General features: G+C 36.3%; 1 pseudogene; it reads right to left on the bottom strand.

The window, feature by feature from the left end:
- Nucleotides 1-25,105, bottom strand: LOC141498951 (pentatricopeptide repeat-containing protein 2, mitochondrial-like; annotated as a pseudogene).
- Between the last annotated feature and the right edge of the window lie 1,494 nt (nt 25,106-26,599).

The raw sequence follows: 26,599 nt of genomic DNA on the forward strand, positions 1-26,599 counted from the left end.
CTACTCAGCTATCAGAGATGAATTGAGTGGCTGTAAAGTCTGGTGGCTTATTTTTCTCTTGTTAAAGGAGAGAATGTGGGGTTTCTTGCTCTGAGGGATGACACAAAGTATTGTATCCACAGGTTGGGGGATGACCTGGCCAGAGACCTGGAGCTTATCCCAAATCTCTTTGAATCTAGCCTGGAGACCAGGCTGTCCATCTAATTTCTTCTTCACTGTAGTCAGCACTTCCTCTGAGAACTCTTGCTTCTTCACAAAGCTGGAGTAGGCTTTTTCAGTAGATGTCTCTAGGATCTGCAGGACTCCTTCCAACATGTCTGAGTGGGCATGGATAAGGATATTTAAATTACTGCATGCTTTGCTGTCTGGGTTCATGATATGAGAATAAATGGATCATGCTTTTGCCACCTGGTTCTGTTTCAGTGCTAATGCTATAGCAAAACCATAAGCTCGCCTTGTCAAAACTACTTCTTTGATCAATGCTTCGTCCAATAAAGTCATGCAGGTACTGAAAGAATTGGCACTATTCAGTTTGTAGCAAATTGCAAAAGCAAGGATGTAGGTGTCTTTATTGAACTTTACCTCTTGTTTTTTCATTTCTAATAAAACCTCCAACGCTCCTTTGTAATTGCCTTTGATAAATAGCATATTCATCAGAATATTGAATGATGTGCAGTCTGAAAAGAAACCACGCAAATGCTGGTCTTTGATGAGTTCCACTGAAGACGGTTCTAGGTCCAGCTCATAACAAAGTCTTATAAAAAGGGGTCCAAACTTAAATTCTCCAAAGGAGACATTTCTGTTTTCAGAAAGGTACCTGTAAATGGCATTTCTTATCAGCTCCAGGTCATCTTGGGTCTCACACAAATGGAGCAGGATTTTTCAATTCCTCCTTTAAAATGAGATCCTTTTTCTTCATTTTCTCTTCTATATCTTTAAAAAAAGATTTCTTTTTTGCCCTGAAATCGACAGGAAGCTGCCATTTTTGCATGCTGGAATTCTTGCAGCTTCACAACATCATCTGTAAACAGATAGCGTTTCCCTCCGAGGGCCCAGCGGCCAGCCGGGCCGCCGAGCAGCACGCTGCGGGCCGCCGCATGAATTCCTGCAGGATTCTACCGGAACGTCGGGTCACCGCCGCCAGTATAATTCTTTATAGCTGATATGATAGCATACTTAGAGAATATTAGAGAATCAATTAAAAACTGGATGAAATCATAACTTTAGTAAAGTTGCAGGATATAAAATGAACCCATATAAATCATTAGCATTTCTATGTTTTACCAACAAAGCCTAGCAGTAAGAAATGTAAAGAAAAATTACATCTATAATAACTGTAGCTATATGAAATATTTTGGAGTCTACCTGTAAAGAAAAACTGAGGAATTACATCAACACAATTGCAAAACACTTTTCAAAAAAAAAAGTTGGGGCAGAGCCAAGATGGCAGAGTGAAAGCATACAATCCCAAAAGCTCTTTCCCAGAACATTCCAAATACCTTTGAAAAATAATTCTAGTCAAATCAGAAAGACTGATGGAAACAATTTTCCGGTCCAAGACAACTTGGAAGATTGGCAGGAATGGTCTGTTATACTGGGGTTATAAAGAGCTGCATCACAGCTGGGCCCGTACCAGCCACCAGAGCAAACTGACTCCAGCCATCTAAGAACAGTCTTCTGGGTCCCTGAAGGCACTGATCTGTGACAGTGGGGGCAGTTTCCAGACCCCTCAGCCCAGGAATTGCCAGAGACAACTTAGAAAGTCAGAAGGAAAATTCTGCTGTACCAAGTGAACTCAGAGCCCAGTCCAGCACAGACCTCAGAGCAGACCCAGCCCTGGGAAAGTAGTAGTAGGCCTGGGGAGCATCCAGAAGCTGTTTCTAGAGTGTTCAGTCCATGGATGATACGGGGGCTGGAGGGAGACTGCAGAGGTCTCTTTGCTCTCCCTGAGGCAGGACTTTGCTCCTACTCAGATCTAGGTCGCTGTCTCAGGCCCCAGTCTACTATCATAGAGGAGCAGGGAACCTCCTCACAATTCTATGGCAGAGGGCAGTGCTTGTGGTCATCCACAGACCAGAGCACTGGGCAAAGGAGAGCAGTCCAAGCCTCTAATAAGACATTGAAGGAATTGAGGTCCTGGGAGGGGGGGAAGTTATCTCTGAAAACAACTGCAAAATCCCTCAAAAGCTCAGGACAGTAGACCATCCACCATGGAAGCAGCACCCTACCTTAACAAAGAGATAAAATCAAGTCATAGATTGAAGAAATGAGCAAATAACAGAAGAAAAAATGCAACCATAAACAATTACTTCAGTCCCATGGAGGATCAAAATACACACTCAGAAGATGACAAGATCAAAGCTTGTATCCAAAGACGCCAAGAAAAATGAGAATTGGTCTCAGGCTATGGAAGAGCTCAAAAAAGAGTTTGAAAATTAAGTAAAGGAGGTAAAGGAAAAATTAGGAAGAGAAATGAGAGTGATGTGGGAAAATCATGATAGCCAAGTCAGCAACTTGGTAAAGGAGATACTCAAAAATACTGGGAAAAAATAGCATCTTAAAAAAACCAGTTTAGGTCAAATGGAAAAGCATTCTAAAGGTCAGTGGGGAGAATACCTTAAAAAGCAGAATTGGTCAGCTGGAAAAGGAGATACAAAAGCTCTCTGTAGGGGTGGCTAGGTGGCGTAGTGGATAAAGCACCAGCCCTGGAGTCAGGAGTACCTGGGTTCAAATCCGGTCTCAGACACTTAATAATTACCTAGCTGTGTGGCCTTGGGCAAGCCACTTAACCCTGCATGCCTTGCAAAAACTAAAAAAAAAAAAAAAAAAAAAAAAGCTCTCTGTAGAAAGGAATTCTTTAAAATATAGAATGGAGTTAGGGAAGCTGATGACTTTTTGAGAAATCATGAAACAATAAAACTAAACCAAAAAATGAAAAACTAGAAGAAAATGTGAGATATCTCACTGGAAAAACAACTGGCCTGGAAATTTGATCCAGAAGAGATCATTTAAAAATTATTGGGCTAGCTGAAATTTATGACCAGAAAAAGAACCTAGATTTCATTTTTCAAGAAATAAACCAGGAAAATTGCTCTGATATCCCAGGAGCAGAGGGTCAAATGGAAATTGAGGGAATCTTCTGATCACCTCCCAAAAGAGATCCCAAAATAAAAACTCCCAGCAATATCATAGTCAAATTACAGAACTCCAAATTAAAGAGAAAATATTACAACCAACCAATCAATTCAAATATTGTGAAGCTACAGTTAGAATTACACAGGATTTAGCAGTATCTACATTAAGGGTTCGTAGGGCTTGGAATATGATGTTCTGGAAGGCGAGAGCTTGGATTACAACCAAGAATCAGAAAAACTGGACATCCTCTTCAGGGGAAAAGATGAACATTCAATGAAAGAGTGGACTTTCAAACTTTACTATTGAAACTACCAGAGTTCAACAGAAAGTTTGATCTTCAAGTACAACAGGACCCAGATGAAACATAGAGAGGTTGGATGGGAAGACCAAATTCTGAGGAATTTCATGATGTTGAACTTCCTGTATTCCTGCCTGGAAAGATGATACACATATGAATCTTCTCATTTATTAGGGCAATTAGAAGGGACATCATATATATATATATATGTATATATATATATATATATATATATATATATATATACATATATATATATATATACAGGAGGGAACTAAATATGAAAGTATGATATATTATAAAGATTGAGTTAATGGGCAAGAAAAGGATATACCGAGAGAAAGGGAAAAGAGAGATAGAAGGGGCTAAACTATTTCAAATAAAAGAGGCAAGAAAAAGCTTTTGCAATGGTGTGAAAGAGGGGAAGTTGAGGGGGAGTGAGTGAGCCTTCACTATCACTGGAAGTGACTCAGGGAGGAAATAACATACATTCTCAATTGTATAATTGAAATCTATCTTACCCTAGAGGAAAAATAGGAGAGGAAAGGGATGGGAGAAAGGGAACAGGGGGAGGGAAGGGGAGATGTAGGTGATAGAATAGAGGAAAGATCATGGGAGAGAGTAATCAGATACATACACTTTTGAGAAAGGACAGAATGAAAGAAGAGAGAAAGAATGGAATAAATTTCTGTGGTGAGGAATAGGATGGAGGGAAATACAGCTAGCAATAGCAGCTGTGGGGAAAAAAAATTGAAGCAATTTTTCTGATGGTCTTATGATAAACAATGCTATCCACAGAGCTAATGGTATCTAAATTCAGACTGAAGCACACTTTTTTCCCCTCACTTTATTTTTCTTAAAGTTTTACTTTCTTATGGGGGGAGGGATTATGTTTACTTTTACAACAAGACTATTGAAGGAAAGTGAAAAAGAAAATAAACATATTTTGAAAAAAAATAAAGTCAAAAATATTAATTGTTTATTGGGAGGCTGAGGTAATATAATAAAGATGAAATTTTTATCTAAATTAATCTATTTATTCAGTGTCAATCAAACTACCAAAAAATTATTTTAAAGATTTTAAAGACAGTAAAACTAAAAATCATCTAGAACAAGAGGTCAAAAATATTGAAATAATGAAAAAATGTAAAGGAATGTGATCTAATCATCCCAGAACTCAAACTGTATTATGAAATAGTAATCATCAAAAACAATCTGTTACTGACTAAGAAATAAAGTGGTAGATAAGTGGAATAGATTATATATTTAGTATACAGTAGTATTATACACCCTAGTAATGTAGTGTTGGATAAAAACCAAGACCCAAGACTTTAAGGAAAAAAACTCAGTATTTGAAAAAAAACTACTGAGAATACTAGAAAGCAATTTGGCAGAAACTAGGCATAGATCCATATCTCACATTTATATGTAAAGATAAGGTCCAAATGGGTACATGATATAAATATATAATGATATCATAAGCTAATTAGGAGAGCAAAAAATAGTTTACACATCAGATCTATGAAGAAGGGAAGAATTTAGGACCAAACAAGAGACAGAGAACACTATAAAATATAAAATGGATAATTTTGATTATGTTGAATTAAAAAGATTGTGCACAAACAAAAGCAATGCAACCAAGATTAGAAGAAAAGTAGAAAGCTGGAAAACAATTTTATTTTGCTAGGCAATGGGGTTAAGTGGCTTGCCCAAGGCCACACAGCTAGGTAATTATTAAGTGTCTGAGGCTGGATTTGAACTCAGGTACTCCTGACTCCAGGGCAGGTGCTCTGTCCACTGCACCACCTAGCTGTCCCTGGAAAAAAATTTTTATAAGTGTCTTTGACAAAGGCTTTATATCTTAAATACATAGCAAACTGAGTCAAATCTGTAAGGATATAAGTCATTCTCCAATGATAAAAAGTCAAAGGATATGAACAGGAAGTTTTTAGAAGTAATTAAAGCTATCTATAGGTATATAAAAATGCTCTAAATCACCAATGTTTAGAGAAATCCAAGTGAAAACAATTCTGAGATACTTCTTCATGCCTATCAGATCAGCTAATATGACAGAAAAGGAAAATCATAAAAGTTGGGACTGGGTTGGGGCTAAATTGCAAATTATAAAAGGGATGTGGGAAACGGACACTCATGCACTATTGGTGGAATAGTGAACTGATTCTAACCATTCTAAACTATAATTGTAACTATGCCCAAAGGCTTATAAAACCTTTGATCAAACCCTTTGATCCAGCACTAGCAAGTCTAGATCTGTATACAAAGATATTAAAAAGGTGACAGTAAAAGCAATATTATCCAGTGATCAATTATGAATCACAACTGTTCTCAGCAATACAATGATCTAAGACAATTTCAAAAGAGTTATGATGAAAAATGCAATGCATCTCTAGAGAAAAGTCATTACAGAGTCTGGATGCAATTTAAAGTGTATTTTTAATTTTTTTTTCTTTTTTTTAATAGTCTGTTTTCTTTCACAACATGATGAATTTGGAAATGTTTTACATGACTGCACATGTATAATTATATTAAACTACTTGACTTCTCAGTGAGAAGAGAGCTGACAGAGGGAGAGTATTTGTAACTCAAAATTTTAAAAAACTAGTGTTAAAAATTGTTTTTATGTGTATTACATCCAAATTGTTATATGTAATTGGATAAAAATAAAATAACTAAATGGGGCCATTTAAAATACTTGGTAGTCTGCCTGCCAAATCACATCTAGGAAGTATGTGAATATAATTACAAAACTCTTCACACAAATAAAGACAAATATAAATAAAAATGGAGAAATATTTGTCATGTGTTGGTTAAGCCAATATTAAAAAATTACAATACCACTTGCATTAATTTACTTGTTCATTGTCATACCAATCATGTATCAATTAACTAACTTATAAGTCTAGTAAAATTAATGACAAAATTCATATGTAGAAATAAAGAGTCAAGCAAATGAAATAAATAAATAAATAAATAAATAAATAAATAGAAAAAAGATATAAAAGGGCCCAACAGTAGTAGATCTCAAACTTTACTACAAAGCTCTAATCATTCACACAATTTGCTACTAGATAAGAAATAGTTGATTAATGGAGAGATTAGATACACAATAGACAGATGGTAATGAGCACAGTAAGTTAGCATTTGATAAATTCAAAGATCCCAGCTATTAAAGTAAGAATTCATTATTTGACAAAGTCTCTTGGAAAACCTGAAAATTAGTCTGTCAAAAACTAGTCATATATAAATATTTTATTCTGTATATTAAGAGATGCTCAAAATGGGTACATGAGTTAGACATAAAAGGTGTTATCATAAGCAAATCAGTGGAGCATAGAAGAGATTACCTTTTAGACTTATGGATGGGGACTAGTTCATGACTGAACAAGAGATAAAAGATTTAAAGAAAGTAAAATGAATAATTTTGATTATATAAAATAAAAAAGAAAAGAAAATGCAGCTAAAATAGAAGGAAAAACAGGAAATGCAAACAAGGTCTAATATCTCAAATATGCGCAAAACAGTCAAATTTACAACAATATGAGGCATTTATTAATTGATAAATTATTAAGGTATTATGAATAGGCAGTTTTCAGAGGGAAAAAATCTGAAGAAATAAAAAAATATATTCAAAAATATGTAAAATTATGTAAATTCATGTAAAAATGCTCTAAAGTATTACCAATTAGAGGAATATAAATTAAAACAACTCTGAGGTATCACCTTATAACCTCAGATTGACCAAGAAGTCAGAAAATGAAAATGACAAATGCCAGAGGAGATATGGGAAATCAGGTACACTGTTGGTGGAGAAATGAACTAGTCTAAGCATTCTTGAAAACAATTTAAAACTATGCTGAAAAAACTATTAAATTGTGCATACCTTTTGACCAGGTAACATTGCTTCTAGTTCTATATTACAAAGAGAAAGTAGAAAAGGGGAAAAGATACATGTATGCCAAAATATCCATAACAATTCTTTCTGTAGTGACAAAGAATTGGAAACTGATGGGATGAATGAACAAATTATGATATTTGAATGTGATGGGATTCTATCATGTTATAAGAAAGGATGAAGGGGATTATTTCAAAAAAACACTTGGGAAAATTAAATGAACTGATATAAAATAAAGTGAGCAGAAACAGGAGAACAATTTGAATTAATTGAAATTTGTTGTAAAGATAACGAACTGTGAATGATTCTGATCAACACAATAATTCACTGCGGTTCCAAATAATTTATGATGAAAATGACATCAATCTCCAGGTAGACTTGTAGAGCTTGCAGAACAAAATATATATTTTTTTCTCTTTTTGGGGTGGTGGTGGTGGTGGTGGTGTCGGTGGGAGGAGATAGGATAGAATGAAGATTTTCCTTTTCCATGACTTCACACTGGTAATGAATTATACATTTATATTTTAAATGGATGGATGAGAAGTTGGGGAAGGGAGAGAAACAAATTGAAGATAAAATAATTTTGGATGGAAAACAATTAATTGCTTTTCTTTGTTATAAAGAAATGTTCAATGAGATGGGCAGGCATACAGAAACAGTAAATGTTAGTGGGGGATATCAGGTGAATTTATTACATTACTCAACTATATCTAAAATGTAAAGATTTTAAGTCTTGATATTTTAACCAAGTAGTAAATCAATCACAGATTTTGGATGAAGCATGGGAAAAGTACTTAATCAACTAAGAACACACAGGAAATGTGTTCAGATTGGCTAATGAAATTTTTTCATGCCTTGAGGATCATCTACAAAATAATGCTAGTTCAGGTCCAAAAGGGTGATTCAAGTGTCTGGTAACAGAAAGGAGAAATTATTTCAGTTACTCACCCCACCACTGCCACCACCCTTATCACTGTTAAAGTTCTATCCTTGGAATGGGAGTAATTACCAGCAATGAGCATATTAGGAGCAAAGAACAAATGGATATGATGAGAAAAGGTTCAAGATCTATGAAGAGCCTAATTTAAAAGCTACTATCTGAATGAATTTCATTGGCACTGAATTTGAATTTTGCCATTTATTTTCTGCATTTTGCTACTCTATAATTCCTCGATATGTTTATCTCCACAAAATAATATACTCTGAGGGAGGAGCTAATTAGGCAGTACTGTTATTTTTATTGTATTGGTTTGATCAACTCTTGAGCAACTAATGTCTTTTTTTTTAATAAAAGAAAGATTTTATTTTGAATTTTACAATTTTTCCCCTAATCTCTCTTCCCTCCCGCACCCCCCACAGAAGGCAATCTATTAGTTTTTACATTGTTTCCATGATATACATTGATCCAAATTGAATGTGATGAGAGAGAAAAATCATCTTTAAAGAAGAAAAATAAAGTATAAGAGATAGAAAAATTACATAATAAGATAATGGGTTCTTTAAAAAAATTAAAGGTAATAGTCATTGGTCTTTGTTCAAAATCCACAATTCTTTCTTTGGATACAGATGGTATTCTCCATCACAGATATCCCAAAATTGTGACTAATTGTTACACTGATTGAATGAGCAAGTCCATTAAGGTTGATCGTCACCCCCGTATTGCTGTTAGGGTGTACAATGTTCTTCTTGTTCTGCTTATCTCACTCACCATCAGTTCATGCAAATCCTTCCAGGCTTTCCTGAATTTCCATCCCTCATGGTTTCTAATAGAACAATAGTGTTCCATCACATACATATACTGTAGTTTATTAATCCATTCTCCAATTGATGGACATTCACTAAATTTCCAGTTTTGCCACAACAAACAGGGCTGTTATGAATATCGTTGTATAAGTGATATTTTTACTTTTTCATAATCTCTTCAGGGTATAGACCCAGTAGTGGTATAGCTAGAGTAAAGGGTATGCACATTTTTGTTGCCCTTTGGGCATAATTCCAAATTGCTCTCCAGAAAGGTTGGATGAGTTGACAGCTACACCAACAATGTATTGGTATCCCAGATTTTCCACATCCCTTCCAACATTGATCATTTGTCCTTTCTGGTCATATTGGCCAGTCTGAAAGGTGTGAGGTGGTACCTCAGAGATGCTTTAATTTGCATTTCTCTAATAAGTAATGATTTAGAGCAATTTTTCATGACTATGCATCACTTCGATTTCCTCAACTGTAAATTTCCTTTGCATATCCTTTGACCATTTGTCAATTGAGGAATGGCTTATTTTTTTAAAAAATTTGATTCTAGGGCAGCTAGGTAGTACAGTGGATAGAGAACCAGCCCTGGAGTCAGGAGTATCTGAGTTTAAATCCGGCCTCAGACACTTAATAATTATCTAGCTGTGTGGCCTTGGGCAAGCCACTTAACCCCACTGCCTTGAAAAAAAAAATAAAAAAAATTTGATTCTGTTCTCTTTATAATTTAGAAATGACTCCTTTATCAGAAATACTTGTTGCAAAAATTGTTTCCCCACTTACTATATTTCTTTTGATCTTGGTTACAGTGGTTTTGTCTATACAAAAGCTTTTTAATTTAATGTAATCATAATTATCTAGTTTGTTTTTAATGATTTCTCCATCTCTTCCTTGGTCATAAACTGCTTCCCTTTCCATATATCTGACAGGTAAACTGTTCCTTAATCTCCTAGTTTGCTTATAATATTGTTTTTTATGTCTAAATCCTGTATTCATTTTGATGTTATCTTGGTATAGGTTGTGGGGTGTTGATCTAATCCAAGTTTCTGCCATACTAACTTCCAATTTTCCCAACAGTTTTTAATTGAAGAGAGAATTTTTATTCCAGTAGCTGAACTCTTTGGGTTTATCAAACAGCAGATTACTATAATCATTTCTTGCTATTGCACCTAGTCTATTCCACTGGTCCACCACTCTATTTCTTAGCCAATAACAGACAGTTTTGATGACTGATGCTTTATAATATAATTTCAGATCTAGCAGAGCTAAGTCACCTTCTTTTGCACTTCTTTTCAATAAATCTCTGGAAATTCTCAACTTTTTATTTCACATATGAATTTACTTACAGTTTTTTCTAACTCATTAAAGGGATTTTTTTTGGAATTTTGATTGGTAGGGCAGTAAACAAGTAGTTTGATTTTGGTAGAATTGTTGTTTTATATTAGTTTGGCCTATCCATGAGCAGTTGATGTTTGCCCAGTTATTTAAATCTGATTTTATTTGTGTGAGAAGTGTTTTGTAATTGTTTTCAAAAAGTTTCTGAGTCTGCCTTGACAGGTAGACTCCCAGGTATTTTATATTGTCTGAAGTCACTTTGAATGGGATTTCTCTTTCTAGCTCTTTCTGCTGCATCTTGCTAGTAATATATAGAAATGTTGAAGATTTATGAGGGTTTATTTTATATCCTGCAACTTTACTAAAGCTGCTAATTATTTCTAGTAGTTTTTTAGATGATTTTTTGGGATTCTCATGTCATCTGACAAGAGTGAGAGTTTTTGTCTCTTCCTTCCTAATTCTAATTCCTTCGATTTCTTTTCCTTCTCTTATTGCTGAAGCTAACATTTCTAGTACAATATGGAATAGTAGTGGTGATAATGGGCATCCTTGTTTCAGCCTTGATCTTATTGGGAATGCCTCTAGCCTATCCCCATTGCATATAATGCTTGTTGCTGGTTTCATATAGATACTGCTTATTATTCTTGGTAACAATCCATTTATTCCTATGCTCTATAGTATTTTAGGAGGAATGAGTGCTATATTTTATCAAAAGATTTTTCAGCATCTATTGATATAATCATATGATTTCTGATAGGTTTGGTATTCATATAATTAATTATACTAGCAGTTTTCCTAATATTGAACCAACCCTGGAATAAATTCCTACTTGGGAATAATGTATTATACTATTGATAACTTGTAGTGGTTTTGCTAAGATTTTATTTAAGATTTTTGCATCTATTTTCATCAGGGAGATAGGCCTATAATTTTCTTTCTCTGTTTTAACTCTTCCTGGTTTAGCACCATATTGGTGTCATAGAAAGAGTTAGGCAGAATTCCATCTTCATCTATTTTTTCCAAAGAATTTATGTAGTATTGGAACCAATTGTTCCTTAAATGTTTGATAGAATTCACGTGTCTGGCCCTAGAGGTTTTTTCCTTAGGGAGTTCAATAATGACTTGTTGAATTTCTTTTTCTGAGATAGGGTTATTTAGGTATTTAATTTCTTCTTCATTTAACCTGGGCAACTTATATTTTTGTATTCACCCATTTCCCTTAAATTATCAAATTTCTTGGCATGGAGTTGGGGCAAAATAATTCTGAATTATTACTTTAATTTCCTCCTCATGGGTGGTGAGTTCATCTTCTTCATTTATGATACTAGCAAATTGGTTTTCTTCTTTCTTTTTTTTTAATCAATTTGACCAGAGGTTTATCAATTTTATTGTTTTTTTTCATAAAACCAACTCTTGGTTTTATTTATTAGTTTAATAGTTTTCTTGCTTTTGATTTTATTAATTTCTCCTTTAATTTTTAGAATTTCTAATTTGGTATTTAATTGGGGTTTTTTAATTTGTTCTTTCTTTAATTTTTTTAGTTGCATATTTAGTTTGCTGATTTCCTCTTTCTCTAATGTATTCATGTAAGCATTTAAAGCTATAATATATCCCTTGTCAGCTGCCTTGGCTGTATCCCATAGGTTTGGGTATGTTGTTTCATTATTGTCATTATCTAGGATGAAATAATTCTTTCTATAATTTGTTGTTTGTTCCACTCATTCTTTAAAATGAGGTTATTTAGTTTCCAATTAGTTTTGGGTCTATATCTCTTTGGCCCAATACTGTATGTGATTTTTATTGCACTATGATCTGAGAATGATGTATTCACTATTTCTGCCTTTCTGCAATTGATTATTAGGTTTTTTTATGACTTAGTACATGATCAATTTTGTTTAAGTGTCATGTACTGCAGAAAAGAAAGTATATTCCTTTCTATCCCTATTTAATTTCCTCCATAGGTCTATCATATCTAGGTCTTCTAACAATCTATTTACCTCCTTAACTTCCTTCTTGTTTATTTTATGGTTAGATTTATCGAAATCTGAGAGCAGGAGGTTGAGTCTCCCACAAGTAGAGTTTTACTGTCTATGTCTTCCTGTAACTCCTTCAACTTCTCCTCTAAGAATATGGATACTATACCATTGGGTGCAAACATATTTATTATTGAAATTACTATATTGTCTATGGTACCTTTTAGGAGGATATAGTTTGTTTCCTTAATTCTTTTAATGATATCTATTTTTGTAGTTGCTTTGTCTGAGATAAGGATTGCTACCCTTGCTTTTTTTCACTTCAGTTGAAGCAAAATATATTTTGCTCCAACCTTTTACCTTTACTCTATATGTATCTCTCTGCTTCAAATGAGTTTCTTGTAAGCAGCATATTGTAGGATTCTGGTTTTTAATCCACTCTGCTATTCATTTACTTTTTTAAAAAAAAGGTTTTTGCAAGGCAAATGGGGTTAAATGGCTTGCCCAAGGCGACATGGCTAGGTAATTATTAAGTGTCTGAGGCCAGATTTGAACTCAGTACTCCTGACTTCAGGGCCCGTGCTCTATCCACTGTGCCATCTAACTGCCCCTTTCATTTATGTTTTAAGGGAGAGGGTCATCCCATTCACATTCAAAGTTATAATTACTAACTCTTTATTTCTCACCATTCTATCTTACCTCTGTTTTTAGTTTTCCCCTTTTTTTCACTTTATCCACATTCTGCAGTATTTTGTTTCTGAATACCACCACCTTCAGTGTGTTTGCCCTCCTATATCCAACCCCCCTCCCCTTTCTTTTCCCCTTCCCTTTGCCCCTTATTCCTTCCTTTCCTTATGTTAATTCTCCTTTTAATATTTGAAAGGTAAGATCAATTTCTTAACTGAGTGTATGTATGTATGTTAACTTTAAGCCAAATCTGATGAGAGTAAGATTCAGGTGGTTCACACCTCCTCCCTTCTTCCTCTCTATTGCAATAGGTCCTTTGTACCTCTTAATGTAATGAGATTTAGCCTATTCAATCTCCTCCATCCTCCTGTCTACTTACTGCCCCCCCCTTAAGGAGGTATTTTTTAAAATCATTCTATGTGAGTCACAGAAAAGTTATGAGTGTCCATTACTTCTGGTTAAGTATATCTCTAATAGAGTTACAATTCTCAAGAGTTATGAGAATCTTTCTCCCAGGTAAGCATATAGCCAGTTTCATCTTATTGGATAGCAGTTTTTTTTTCCTTTACCCTCTTTTTTTACTTTTTTGTATGTGTCTCTTGAGTCTCCTATTTGATGTCCAAATTTTTTATTTAGCTCTTATCTTTTCATCAGGAAAAGTTGGAAGTCTCCCATTTTGTTAAATGTCCATCTTTTCCCCTGGAAGAGAAGATTCAGTTTTGCTGGATAGTGGATTTGGGGCTGCATTCCAAGCTCTCTTGCTCTTCAGAACATTCTCATTCCAGGCCCTTCTATCCCTTAATGTTGATGCAGTCAGGTCCTGTGTAATCCTTACTGTGGCTCCTTGGTATTTAAATTGTTTCTTTATGGCTGCTTGCAGGATTTTCTCTTTTATTTGATAGTTCTAGAATTTGGCCACAATATTACTTCGTGTTTTCATTTTAGGATCCCTTTCCAGAGGAGATCAATGTATTCTTTGAATAAGTATTTTGCTCTCTGGTTCTGTGTTATCAGGGCAGTTTTCCATGCCTAAACCCTGTAATATTAAGTCCAAGATTTTTTTCCTCTTCAATATTTTCAGGAAGACCAATAATCCTTAGGTTGTCTTTTCTCAATCTGTTCTTGAGGGCAGTGGTTTTGCTGATGAGGTATTTTACATTTTCTTCTATTTTTTTGATCTTTTGGTTTTAATAGAATCTTGTTTCATGAAGTCATTAGTTTCCATCTATTCTATTCTTTTTTTAGAGAAGATTTTCTTAATTTACCTTTTGCAACTCCTTTTCCAGTTGGTCAGTTCTATTTTTGAAGTTTTCCATTTGCTCAAGTGTAGTTTTGAGAGAATCATTTTATTTTTGCATTTTCCCAATTGAGGATTCGAGAGATCTATTCTCTTTTTGTATTTGTCCAGTTGTATTTTAAAAGGATTTGTTTTCTTGTTGCAAGATGCTATTTTTCTCTTGCAATGTCTTAATTTTCTCTTTAGTTTCTTTTCCCAGTTTTTCCCTTTGATTTTAAACTCCTTCCTAATTTCTTCAAGGAAGTCTTTCTGGGCTGGAGACCAAAACATAGTCTCCTCAGAAGTTCTAGATCTTTCTGGGTTAGGATCTGTGTCTTAAAAGTAATTCTCAATGGGCTGACTTGTCTTCATTTTCCTAGGATCTTGTGCTGGAGGAGGGGCTAGCTCTCAGAGGTTTGCTTTTGAAAACCCTAGCGCCTTTGGTTTAGTAACTCCAAATAGCTCAGCCAGTAGAGGATGCTTTTTGCTTTCTCTGGAATGTTTGAGGCCCTCTCCCTAGGCCTGAAGGGGGTGAGGAACAGTGGCAGCAGGGTCTGAATTATACTTGAACAATATGGGTTGGACCCTGAGGAAGTTAATCTCCCTTTCAGCTGAGGGAGCTCTGCTGCCCATACCTGAGTCTGAGGGTGTGGGGAGTGGGGAAGCTAATACTGTTTGTTCTGGGAAGAGGGCTCTGCTAAAAGTATGTAGCTCAGCCCCCCCCCCCCCAGTCCAGTAGGTCGATGTCCAGCTGTGATCTGCAACTCTGTGCTGGAACTCACCCTCCAGCCCAGCTGGGATTCACCAGAACTCTATTCCCCAGCCAAAGATTCTGCAGCTAAATTTGATCCTCAGACCCACCACTCACCAAAGCCTGGTCCTTTGGCTTCACCCTGACCCCACTGGCTCTCTGCTCTCCATTCTCTGCTCCTGGTTCACCCATGGTCCCTTAAGACAGAGCTTTTGGTAGGTGTTCTCCTTCTAGATTCTCTTTCTGGGTTTTTGTCTATGGAATTTCTGTTAAGAGGGTTTCTTTCATGTTATTTTTGAAGGGAAATCAGGAGACCTTAGCACAGTGCCTGTCTTCTCTGCACCATCTTGTCTGGAAGTTGATGGTGTAATGTCTTTTTCCAATAAAGTGTTTTGCAGTTATATTCATATAGTTTCTGTGTATGAGTATGCCATGAAGGATAAAAAAAACTACCAAAATGAAGCTATTTTGAGTTATTCCTTTGCTTATGGGCTTTCTGTGTAAGGGTCTACTTTCCCCTGGACTCTATATATAATGGTAGTAAATTGTATGGCTGACTAAATAATATCAATTAATAATCATGAAGGGAAGTTCTCTGTTAAAATCTCATATCAGGAAGACAACCCAACCCTTCAACCCTCTTAGAATTCAAGAAGAGAATTAGCAAGTATGCTCTAGGGACTCAGTCCAGGGTAAGTTCCTCCCAGAATTTAAATGTACTACAGAGGTAAAGACAAAAATACATCTGCAATTTTTTTCAAGATCAAGGAGAAAAGCAAGAGACTGAGGAGGAAAATGAGTCTTTACAGGTTTTAACAAGTTTTTTTTTTTTATCATGAGATTAAAAGACATTCAACAGTCAAATTTTTACAGAGTAATACAATTTGCTACAGACTCCTGTCAATCCCTGGTTCTGAGCATTAGGAATGTATTCTCCATTAATTTCTTTACTAACCTTTGGTGTTAAAATACCCTTTCTCTTCTTTATCTGTCCAAAAACTTTCTATCTATAAAGATTCATTTAAAAGTATCACCATCATCCTTCCTTGATAACTAGAACCATCATTTAATCAATTCTCTGACAATCCTTTATGCCATTATCATAGGCATCTAATTTGAATTTTGTCATTTATTTTCTGCATTTTGCTATTTTATAATTCCTTGATATGTTTATCTCAACAAGATTACAAACTCTGAGTGAGGAGACCTTTGGTTTCTACAGACAAATTTTAATTTTTCTAACTCTAAAGAGTAATTCTTTGCTTATTTAATTGCTATAGAATTAAATATTTTAATTAGGTAGTATTGTTATTTTTATTTTATTGGCTTGATCATCTCTTGAGCAACCATTTAATATCTTTTTTCAATAAAATGTTTTGTAGATGTATTCATATAATTTCTCTATGTGTCTTGGCAAGTAGATTCTCAAATAATTTATACTTTCTGTAGTTATTTGGTGGCAGTATACAAAAGTGTTGATGATTCATGTGAATTCATTTTATAGCCTGCAACTTTGCTGAATTATTTCAATTAATATTTTAATTTACTCTCTAGGATTCCCAACACATCATCTTCCAAGAGAGCAGTAATTTTGTTTCTTCTTTGCCTGTATTTATTCCTTCAATTTTTTTCCCTGTCTCATCACAAAAACTAGGATTTCAACCATTTTATTTATCAGTAATGAACATAATAGACTTCTTTGCTTTTCCTTTTGGTCTCACCATAAAGGCTTCCTATAAAGGCCCACTATAGATAATGCTGCTTTTTTAGTTTTATCTTTTATGTTTGTTTTTAATCAACAAAAACCTTTCTCTTATTCCTTCAGTAGCAGGAAACTCAATTAAGGAAAACAAAACCAGTTTAAAATACTTATAGTCAAGCAAGACAAATTATCCCACTGACCATGTTCAAAAAAAAGGTTATTTTCCAGCAAGAGGTGCCCTGGAACCATGATTGATCATTGCGTTGATCAGAGTTTCTAAGATTTTCAAAGTCATCTTTACAACACTGTTGTTCTATAAATTACTATCTTGATTCTATTCTTCATTCTCAATTCACATAAGTTTCCCCAGATTTCTCTATAACCATCTCCTTAATCATTTCTTATAGCTCATGAATATTCCTTGTATATTATAATTCTATCTCTCCAATTGATGAATATTCCATTTTCAATTTATTGTTACTACAACATTTGTTATGAACACTTTTGTACCTGCTTAGTTTGTTTAGAACATTCCCTCCTTTTTATCTACTTTCCTTTTCACTCCTTTCTTTTATTTCTCCCCTTTTGCTTATGTTTCTCTATTGAGTGAAATGCATTTATGTATTCAACTACGTGTGTATATTCTTCCTTCCTATGACCATTTCAGATGAATGAGGCTCAATCAAGTGTTGTCTGCTACACCTCCACCTCAATATCATCCTTCTTGTTTGTATAAACTTAATTTGGGCACCCTGATGAAGTGAAATTGTTTTCCCCCATCTTTTCCTTTCCTTGTTTCTGCCCCCCCATGTATTCTCCCCCTCTTTGAAAGAAGTATTTCCTACCATCATTTTCCCCAAAACAAATTAGACCAATCCATCTTTCCCTCTACATGGATTAGTTTTCACTAAAAGTAAAAAAAAAGCGTTCCTGGCAGTGGATGGGCTTATTACCCTGACTCAGCTTCCTCGTTAACTTAAGGCCCCACATATATACCATAGGGGTCTCAGCAACTTGGTATATTTCTTTTTTTATTTATATAAATATTTTATTTGTTTGTACAATTACATAAAACAATGGTAATTTGTACTAATCATTTTTTTTGCAAGATTTGAGGTTTTACAGTTTTTCTCCCTCTCTCCCTTCCTTCCTCCCTCCCCCCCGAAAACAATCTGATATGGGCTTTACATTTGTAACCATGCTAAGCATGGATCGAAATTGAGTTGTGAAAGAAGTGTTGTGAGAGAAGAATTATATACAAAAGGAAGAAAGAAAACATTAGAGATAACAGAATTACAAAATACTTAAGACAACTTTTAAAAATTGCAGATAATAAGTTTTGGTCTTCATTTATATTCCACAGTTCCTTTTTTTGGATATGGATGGCATTCTCAATCACAAATCCCCTAAAATTACCTTTGATTATTGCACTGCTGGAATGAACATGTCCATCATGGCTGATCATCACCCCATATTGTTGCTAGACTTTTCTGAAATCCCATCCCTCATGATTTCTTATAGAACAATAATAGTGTTCCATTACATACAAATACCACAATTTGTTAAGCCATTCCCCAATTAATGAGCATCCCCTCAATTTCTAATTCTTTGCCACTACAAGAGGAGTTGCTATGAATTTTTTTGTACATGTGGGATTTTTACCCTTTTTCATGTTCAGGACACAGACCAGATTCAAAGGGTATGGTCATGTCTTTCACTGTAACCTGTCCGGAGGCCCAGATATGTTTCAATACTGAGATAAGGGGAGGGAGTTTCCAGAGAAGTTAAGTGACACTGAATCCTTGCTACATGGGGGCAATTTACTATGTTGGGCAAAGCAAACCATTTGTCAACTGTTGAATGATTTGCGAGGATCATTTCATCCTGATATCAAGCCTCAACTAAGAGAGCTTTGGTGTTAGAACCACCTTCAACATCTGACTTAATTAGAGCAAGATGGGATTAGATGAGATGAGATGAAATGGCACTTTGGGTCACAATGTGGTTAAAATTAGGGAAAAGTGCTGCAGAAGTGGAGCATAAGGGGATCAGGTGGTAGGATAATGCATAGCAACCAGTTGCAAGAGCCTTCATGATCAGGAAGCACTCTTTCTGGAACAAGAGGCAGTAGGCTCCTGGTCAGGCAGAGGAATGAGCTCAGTGGGTCTTAAAGGTTACCTAGGAGGGTTAACAAGCAACACATTTGGCATTCCCTGCTATGTGTTGACTATTTTGAATGAGTTGAATTGTCAGTATGATAAACATTCAGCAATTAAACTTTCAAATTCCAGGAAATGTGCAATAAAAGTTGAGAGGCAACTAATGGACCTGGAAGGGCAAGTAAGCAGAAGATCGGAGACTGAAGGCTTCAGTCACTAGCTCATGGTAGTTTCTGCTGAGAGCAAAGCAAGACAGGAAGAGAGTAAGGGAGAGTTTTGAGAATCTTAGCAGCCAGCATGACTTAACACTGCCTTAGAGGTGCCTCCCAGTTCTGAAGGAGCAGTGAACACTTCTCTCCACTAAGGAGCTTGGTTATTTGAAAGAGTTCAAATAGACACTTGATGTGTCTGTCACTGAAGAGAGATGGCCCTCGAGGGTGTGTCTAATGGAATCAATATGGACATTTCCTCAGATCTCCACAATTTACTTGCATGGGCCAGAGAAGTTCTCTGAGAATGTACTTTTTCAATCACCTAAAATTGTTAAGAATCTCCAAAAGGAGAACACTTACTTAGAAGTCCCTTTTTACTTGCCTAATATGGGAATTTCTTCCATGTGGCCATATAAACATGAATTTCCACTGTAATCAATGATCAATCCTACCCCTCCATGGAGATATGCAAGGGAAGAGGTGAAGATTGAAAAGAAAATGGGTTTGAGAGATTAAATTTATGTGTTCCCTCCCTATGACTTGCCACACTTAATGCCCTGCCAGGCACAGGGGTAATTAGATCTCATCTTAAACATGAAGCCCCCAAAGAATGGTTTCAGGGATTAGTTATCCATCTCCTGGTTATACAATTGTCAATGTAAATGGGTAAGCTGGGACTTGGAAGGGGAATCTCAGAATTCACTGCCCTCTTAAGTGAGTAGAAATCAATGATCCCAGAGCTTTGTGGGTTGATTCTGAAATATGAGTTTGATAAGGTTGATAAGAAAACAACTAAATAGCCTATTACTGAGGTTAAAACTTACAGAAAAATTCAGCACCAGAACTTTGCAGTCCCTGCCAAACCTGAGGTATCCTACAAAATCACCAACCCATTTTGATTTTTAGGGGAAACTATAAAGGGCAGACAATTGAGTGGAGGGGTATTATGGGCTTAGTCAAAGGTCTTTTCCACAAACCTCAAGGGAAATTCCAAGCAGGGCCACATGGAAACCCTTAAAAATTATCTAAACCATCCAATGTAGTTACCATTATGAGGTTTCTCAGAGAGTGAAAAATATTTCTCTAATGAAATGAAACTGAAGCATTACATTATGTCAGCTCCCTTTACAATAAATCTGCATTACTTTTGAGGAAGGCAGATGGCAAATTGAAATATATAGTAGATTTAAAGGACCCAACAAAGTTGTCACACTCATCACTACAGCTATTTCTGACCTCATCAAGGCTATAATCTTGTCAGTGTTTTTCCCTCTATTCCTTTTTCTGAGACTAGTCAGTAGTTTGCTTTCACCTGGGAATGAGTACCTTATACTTTCATCATCCCTCTACAGAACTACTTCTACTCTCCCTTATACTGTTAAATGATGGTAAGCAGAGACCTGAAAGAGGCCTCCCTTCCTGAGGACATTGATGTATACCATTACATTGATGTGGCATACTACTGACCAGGTCAGATGAGGCCACAGTGACAGAGGCCCTAGATCAAATTGTGTTCCATTTGAGGGACAAAGGATCAGAAATCAACCCCAAGAAAAAGCAGAATCTAGCCCAAACAGTTTATGGAAATAGAGTGGGTAGAGAAAACCCAGAGGATTTTTAGCACAGAATAAGCTAAGTCTTGCTTCCCCACAATCTAAGAAGGAAGGTTAGAAATATTGTGCTCTAAAGGTTTGGAAAACCCACAATTTCCTATCTAATTTCCTGATGTTTGGTCTGCCTCTTTCAAGTGGCTATATCTTGAAAAATCTAATGCAAAGCAGTTTTTAGAAGTCAGTCTCTTCTCTTGGACCTTTATGTACCTGAAAAACCCATGATTTTTGAAGTCTCTGACCATAAAGATCAGGCTGAATGGAGTCTTTTGGCAAGCACCAAAAGGTAACCAGAATAAGTAATTGTTGAGCATCTGAAGCTCCCAGGTTCTCTAAAGCAGCCACTCTAAAGCATACCTGTGAAAATTCTATTATTGGGTCTCTATTGAATTGATGATACTGAGTTGCCTTTGTCCAGAGTTGCCTGTTATAGACTGAATGATGATATGGTCCTTATAAGATCAATAGAACATAGGAGGCTTCTACTTACCCTGTGAAAATGGTATTCAAATAGTTTGCCTGGGGCCCTCTGGTGTTATTCCTCATTCACAAATAGATAGCAACTATACTGAAATCCCCAGTCCAGATCCTAGAACCATGCCTCCTTGGGTCCAATGGGTTTCTACCTACAAGGACTACTGAGGAATACCATTTTGCCTGGTATGCTGATGATTACATCTGCTATGAGAGAAGTATAACTAGGGAATAAGGGTCTTGCCAGGGCTTCTCAGGGGAATGAGCTATAGTCTGCATGGCTGGGATGTGAGATTGAGAGATGGGGCATAGAGAAGATCTTTATCTACACCAATTTCTGGATGGTGGCTATGGGGATAGCTAAATGGTCCAGAGTCTGGAGAGCACAGAATTGGGCAATTAAAGACTCTCTCCTTTGGAGTCAGAACCAATGAAGCAATTTAACAATGACTCCAGCAGAGACTGGGGAGTGGATTTATTGCCAATCTAGACTCCAGAGTAGGGGATTCCATGTTGTGCTGGGCATAGGGCATGATTCTCTTAAAGAAAGAAAAACAAGTTATTTCTATCCAATTGAAGTTTTTGGACCAGTCAGAGCATTCATCTAATCCAAGTAGTCCTTAATTTATCCCCAGCTGACAAAAGGACATTTCCTCAGGGCAGCAGATTTGCCCCTGCTAATGAAACACTACATTGTTATACTCCTCATTTTATAGAAGACTTCTTCAAAGAAGTCGTGTCTGTGATAAAGACTATCCTAGCAAGGGAAAGGATTCTCTGTTCCAGTGGTTTCTCAAATCCAGGCTCCAGAATGATTTAGCTGATATGAATGCATCTTTTTTTTAATATAAGACCAGCTTATCTTATCCATTCCTTGCCCTGAGGGAGGACTTCCTAAATACTTGGGAAGTAGCACAAATTTCCCCTTTAAATAGCTGGCTTCCTTTCCTCTGAAATTATTGGGACAACTCCTTCTTCAAGAGAATTTAGAAGATCAGGGGTGGTATAAGTGTTTGTAATAGCATTGGGGAGATAAAACTGTTGCTACCTAACTACAGTAAGTGTGTATTAGAAGAAAAAGGACAAAATTCGCTTGGTAGAATTTTTAAGTCCCTGGGTGGGGTAAGGGAGAATCCTTATCTAGTCCCTGGGAAAGAAGGAGATAGCCCATCCACAGATGCCTCTACAGGGGCAAAGATTCCCTTTGCTTTTCCTGATGTAGCTCTATGGGAGAGGGAGGGTTTGGCAGGTGGATTAGAGAATACTGAATGTATGTTCATACAGGGAGAGCCTAGTAGTAGCTTAGATTCCAGGATAGTTGCATACAAAAGAATGATGACTCCTTAGTTATAGCTCCTCACATCAGAAGAAATCTGTGACTCTATTGGAGGTGCCATCATCTGTGCTGTCAATTTTGCCCAGTTCTGTTCTGATTCATCATTACTACCTTGTATTAAGAAACCTACCATGTTGGGCAAGCCACTTAACCCCATTTGTCTTGCAAAAAAAAAAAAAACCCTAAAAAAAGAAACCTACCATGAATTGCAAAGATTTGCAGATCATTCACTACATGGAGCATATTAATGAGACTTGAAACTTAGTCCTTCTGGAGTTTTTTCTTTTCTTAGTCCTTATGAAGTCTTTTTTTCTTTTCTTGGTCCTGCTGAAGTTTTTTTTTCTTTATTCTTTATTATAGTGACACCTTAGTCAGAGGCTAGGTGGGAAAGGAGTGAATTGTAATTTCATTGTTATTTTTTTTATTGGTGATGGTGGTGACTTTGTCCTTCTCTTTTCTCCCCCCCTTAGTATTGCCCCTTCCATAAAAACCCAGTTTAAAAAAAAGTCCAGTAAAAACCTTAAAAGAATTAAAATTGTAGAAGGCCCTCTAGAAGATTCTTAGGATCATACCATTAAAGCATGCTATTTAATTTAATAGGGCTACTATCTAATAGCATTTTTGTTACAATATGGGTTAGGCCCACCCTTCCACCTTCCTTCCTGCAATGTTAAGTTTTCTCTAAAAAAGATTCAAAGCAGTGTCACGACTGATTGGCCCATCATGACCTTTCATACCTCTTCAAAATGGGAATTATGCTCAAGAGATAAATTGATTTCAGTTGTCTCCATAGTCTAAGACAACAAAAGAAAACTAGCAAAGTAATAACCTGATAAACCAACAGAAGAGGTTAATCTTACTCAGCATCCTCTATTCTCCAGCAGCCTGTTGTTGTGCATTATGCCTGTTACTTTATTTTATTTGTTTTTTGCAAGGCAAATGGAGGTTAAGTGGCTTGGCCAAGGCCACACAGCTCGGTAATTATTAAGTGTCTGAGGCCATATTTGAACTCAGGTCTCCTGATTCCAGGGTCGGTGCTCTATCCATTGAGCCACCCAGCTGCCCCTGTTACTTTATTTTCAATAAAGGGATGGGGGAAGGGAATCAAAGAACAGAGAAAATTATACTGCAGTAGTCAGGTTGTAGATGAGCCAAATCTTGTTTTTCTAATTGTGAATGTATTTTTTTCCTTGTGATCACAGTTCACAGTAGAGTTGCAGGGTCTCTTTTTAGTAGACACCTCCCGTCTGCTGCTGGAATACATCCATTGCAGCTTCATCCTCCAGTTCCACCTGTGCAGGTGTGTCTGTTTCATTGATAGGTGGCCCATCAAATCGAAGTCTGATCTTCCTCATTAACAAAACCTGCCATTTACAATAGGCTTTCATTGGTTTACTAAGTGGTGTGTGTGCCTCTTAACAACCCCTAATTTTTTAATCCCTCAGCTGTTTCCTAGGCTATCACCCTTGTGCCTAACTTCAACCTGGTGAACCAGTTTAACTCTATAATTATCCTTGTCTCTCAAATCTCTTGCCCCCTCATCCTATTGCCAACCTTGCCTGGGCAAACCTCAATTTTGGATTACTACTACCATTCACAGCATTTGCTCCAACTCACGTGCTGCTGAATGAAATTGGAGAAAATTATAAAACCGTGTTGACTGGGTACACTACAAATATATGTGACATTATCTCAATTGAGCCCTTACTGTTAAGGCAATCCTTTTATACTTACCTAATCAACTCTCCAAAATCTTTTTATTCTTCTTTAAACCTCTCATGGTTACTCTTCTCCTATCCTCTTAGATAAGAATTTTTCCTTATATTTTATGGGGGGGGGGGAATGAAGCCATTCATCAAGAGTTCTCTTCTTCCCCTCTTGTCACTACTTGCTTTCTGCTGTTATTTTTTCTTCTATTCCTATCTCACAGGTTGCAGACCCCTCAAAATTCATAAATGATCCTTTTTCAGTCTTTTCCTTAAGATTGTCCACCTTATCATCCCCACTCTCTCACCTGTCTTCAAAATTTCCCTGTCTAATGGCTGCATTTCTACTGTCTATAAACATGCCTGTTTCCTCTGTCCTCAAAAAACACTTACTTGTTATATCTTCTCCCCATTTTTTTTCTTTTTGTGGGTATACTCCTTGAGATGGTCCACTACAATTGATGCCATGACTTCCTTTCCCCCAGTCTTTTTAAAAAACAAACAACTCTTTACAGTTTGGCTTCTAACATCATTCGGCTGAAACTGTGATTCAGTGGTAACAAATGATTTAATTGTCAGACCTAACAGCCTTTTCTCAAACCTCACGACACTGTAGATCACCCTTTTCTCTTTGATATTTCTTTTCTCTACATTTTGTGACACTGCTCTATCCTGCTTCTCCATTTGCCTTTTAGACTGCTCCTTCTCAGTATCTTTTGCTGGACTTGTTACATTCATCAAGCATGTGTATTCTCCAAGCCTTTGTCCTGGGTCCTTTTCTCCCTCCATATTATTTTTAATTTTTAATTTATTTAAGGCAATGGGGTTAAATGACTTGCCCAAGGTCACACAGTGAAATAATTTTAAGTGTCTGAGATTGGATTTGAACTCAGATACTCCTGACTCTAGGACTGGTGCTCTATCCACTGTGCCACCTAGCTGCCCCCACATTATTTCACTTACTGATCTCATCAGCTCTTTCAATTGTGACCTCTGTTGATGATGATTCTTAAATCTACTTATCTGATCCTTTTTTTTTTTTTTGGTAAGGCAAAGGGGGTCAAGTGGCTTGCCCAAGGCCACACAGCTAGGTAATTATTAAGTGTCTGAGACTGGATTTGAACCCAGGTACTCCTGACTCCAGGGCCGGTGCTTTATCCACTACGCCACCTAGCCGCCCCCCTACTTATCTGATCCTAAACTCTCTCTTCTCTGATTTCCAGTCTCACATCTCTGATTGTTTATTGTACATTTCAAACAGGATGCCCTGTAGTCATCTTAAACTCAATGTCCCATTTTACTTGCCTCCAAGGCCTTACCTCTATATAACTTCCTATTAGGGTAGAGGATACTACCATTCTCCTTGGCATCCAAGCTTACAACCTGTGTCATCTTCAACTTCTCTCTTACTCTTCCCCCTTACATATTTAGTCTGTTGCTAAGTTCTGTTGACTTAACTTTGCTTAACATTTCCATATTAAGTCCCTTTCTCTCTTCTAACACTGTCATCACTCTGGTGCAGGCCCACATCATGTCACACCAGGACTATTTCAACTTCACTCCATTCTAGCCTCCATTTGACTAGCATTTTTTCTCAGGGATACATTCCTACCACCCTTTTCATTCCTCATATATTTTACTACCTCCATAATTTCTGTGATTTAGGGATAATAGTATCTCTGCTATTTCTCAAATAAGACATTCCATCTCCTGACTCAATGCATTTTTACTTGCTCTCTCCCATGATTAGCATTCCCTTCTTTAAAAGTAGACTTTCTTGATCCCCCTTAGTGATTACTTTCCCGTTAACTATCTACAATTTATTCCATATCTTATTTGAATGTAGTTGTTTGCATGTTGTCTCTCCTGTTAGACTGAGTTTCTTGATAGCAGGGTTTGTCATATGGCCCTTTTTTATTCCTAGTGATTAGTGCCTGATACTTATGTAAATCGACTTAACAGTAAAGGATGAATTCTTCAGAAATTACAGAAATATCACTATCAGCTAATACTTCTGGCTTCATCAGTATAACATTCCCATACCATTACATTCATACTAATAAATGAGCAATTGCAAGATTATCAGTTATATATACCCAAGTTCATACCCATTCTACTCTTTATTAGCACTATTTTTTTAAAATGTGATACATAATTTCATTAGTTTTGACTCCTTCCTGTCCCTTCTAGAGAGGAAGCTTGAACATGACTGGAACTGTTTTTGTTTCTTTCCATATTAATACAATCTCTAAATAGACAAAGCATGAATATGGAATATATGTA

This window comes from Macrotis lagotis, chromosome X (assembly GCF_037893015.1).
Source record: "Macrotis lagotis isolate mMagLag1 chromosome X, bilby.v1.9.chrom.fasta, whole genome shotgun sequence".
NCBI classification, from domain to species: domain Eukaryota; kingdom Metazoa; phylum Chordata; class Mammalia; order Peramelemorphia; family Peramelidae; genus Macrotis; species Macrotis lagotis.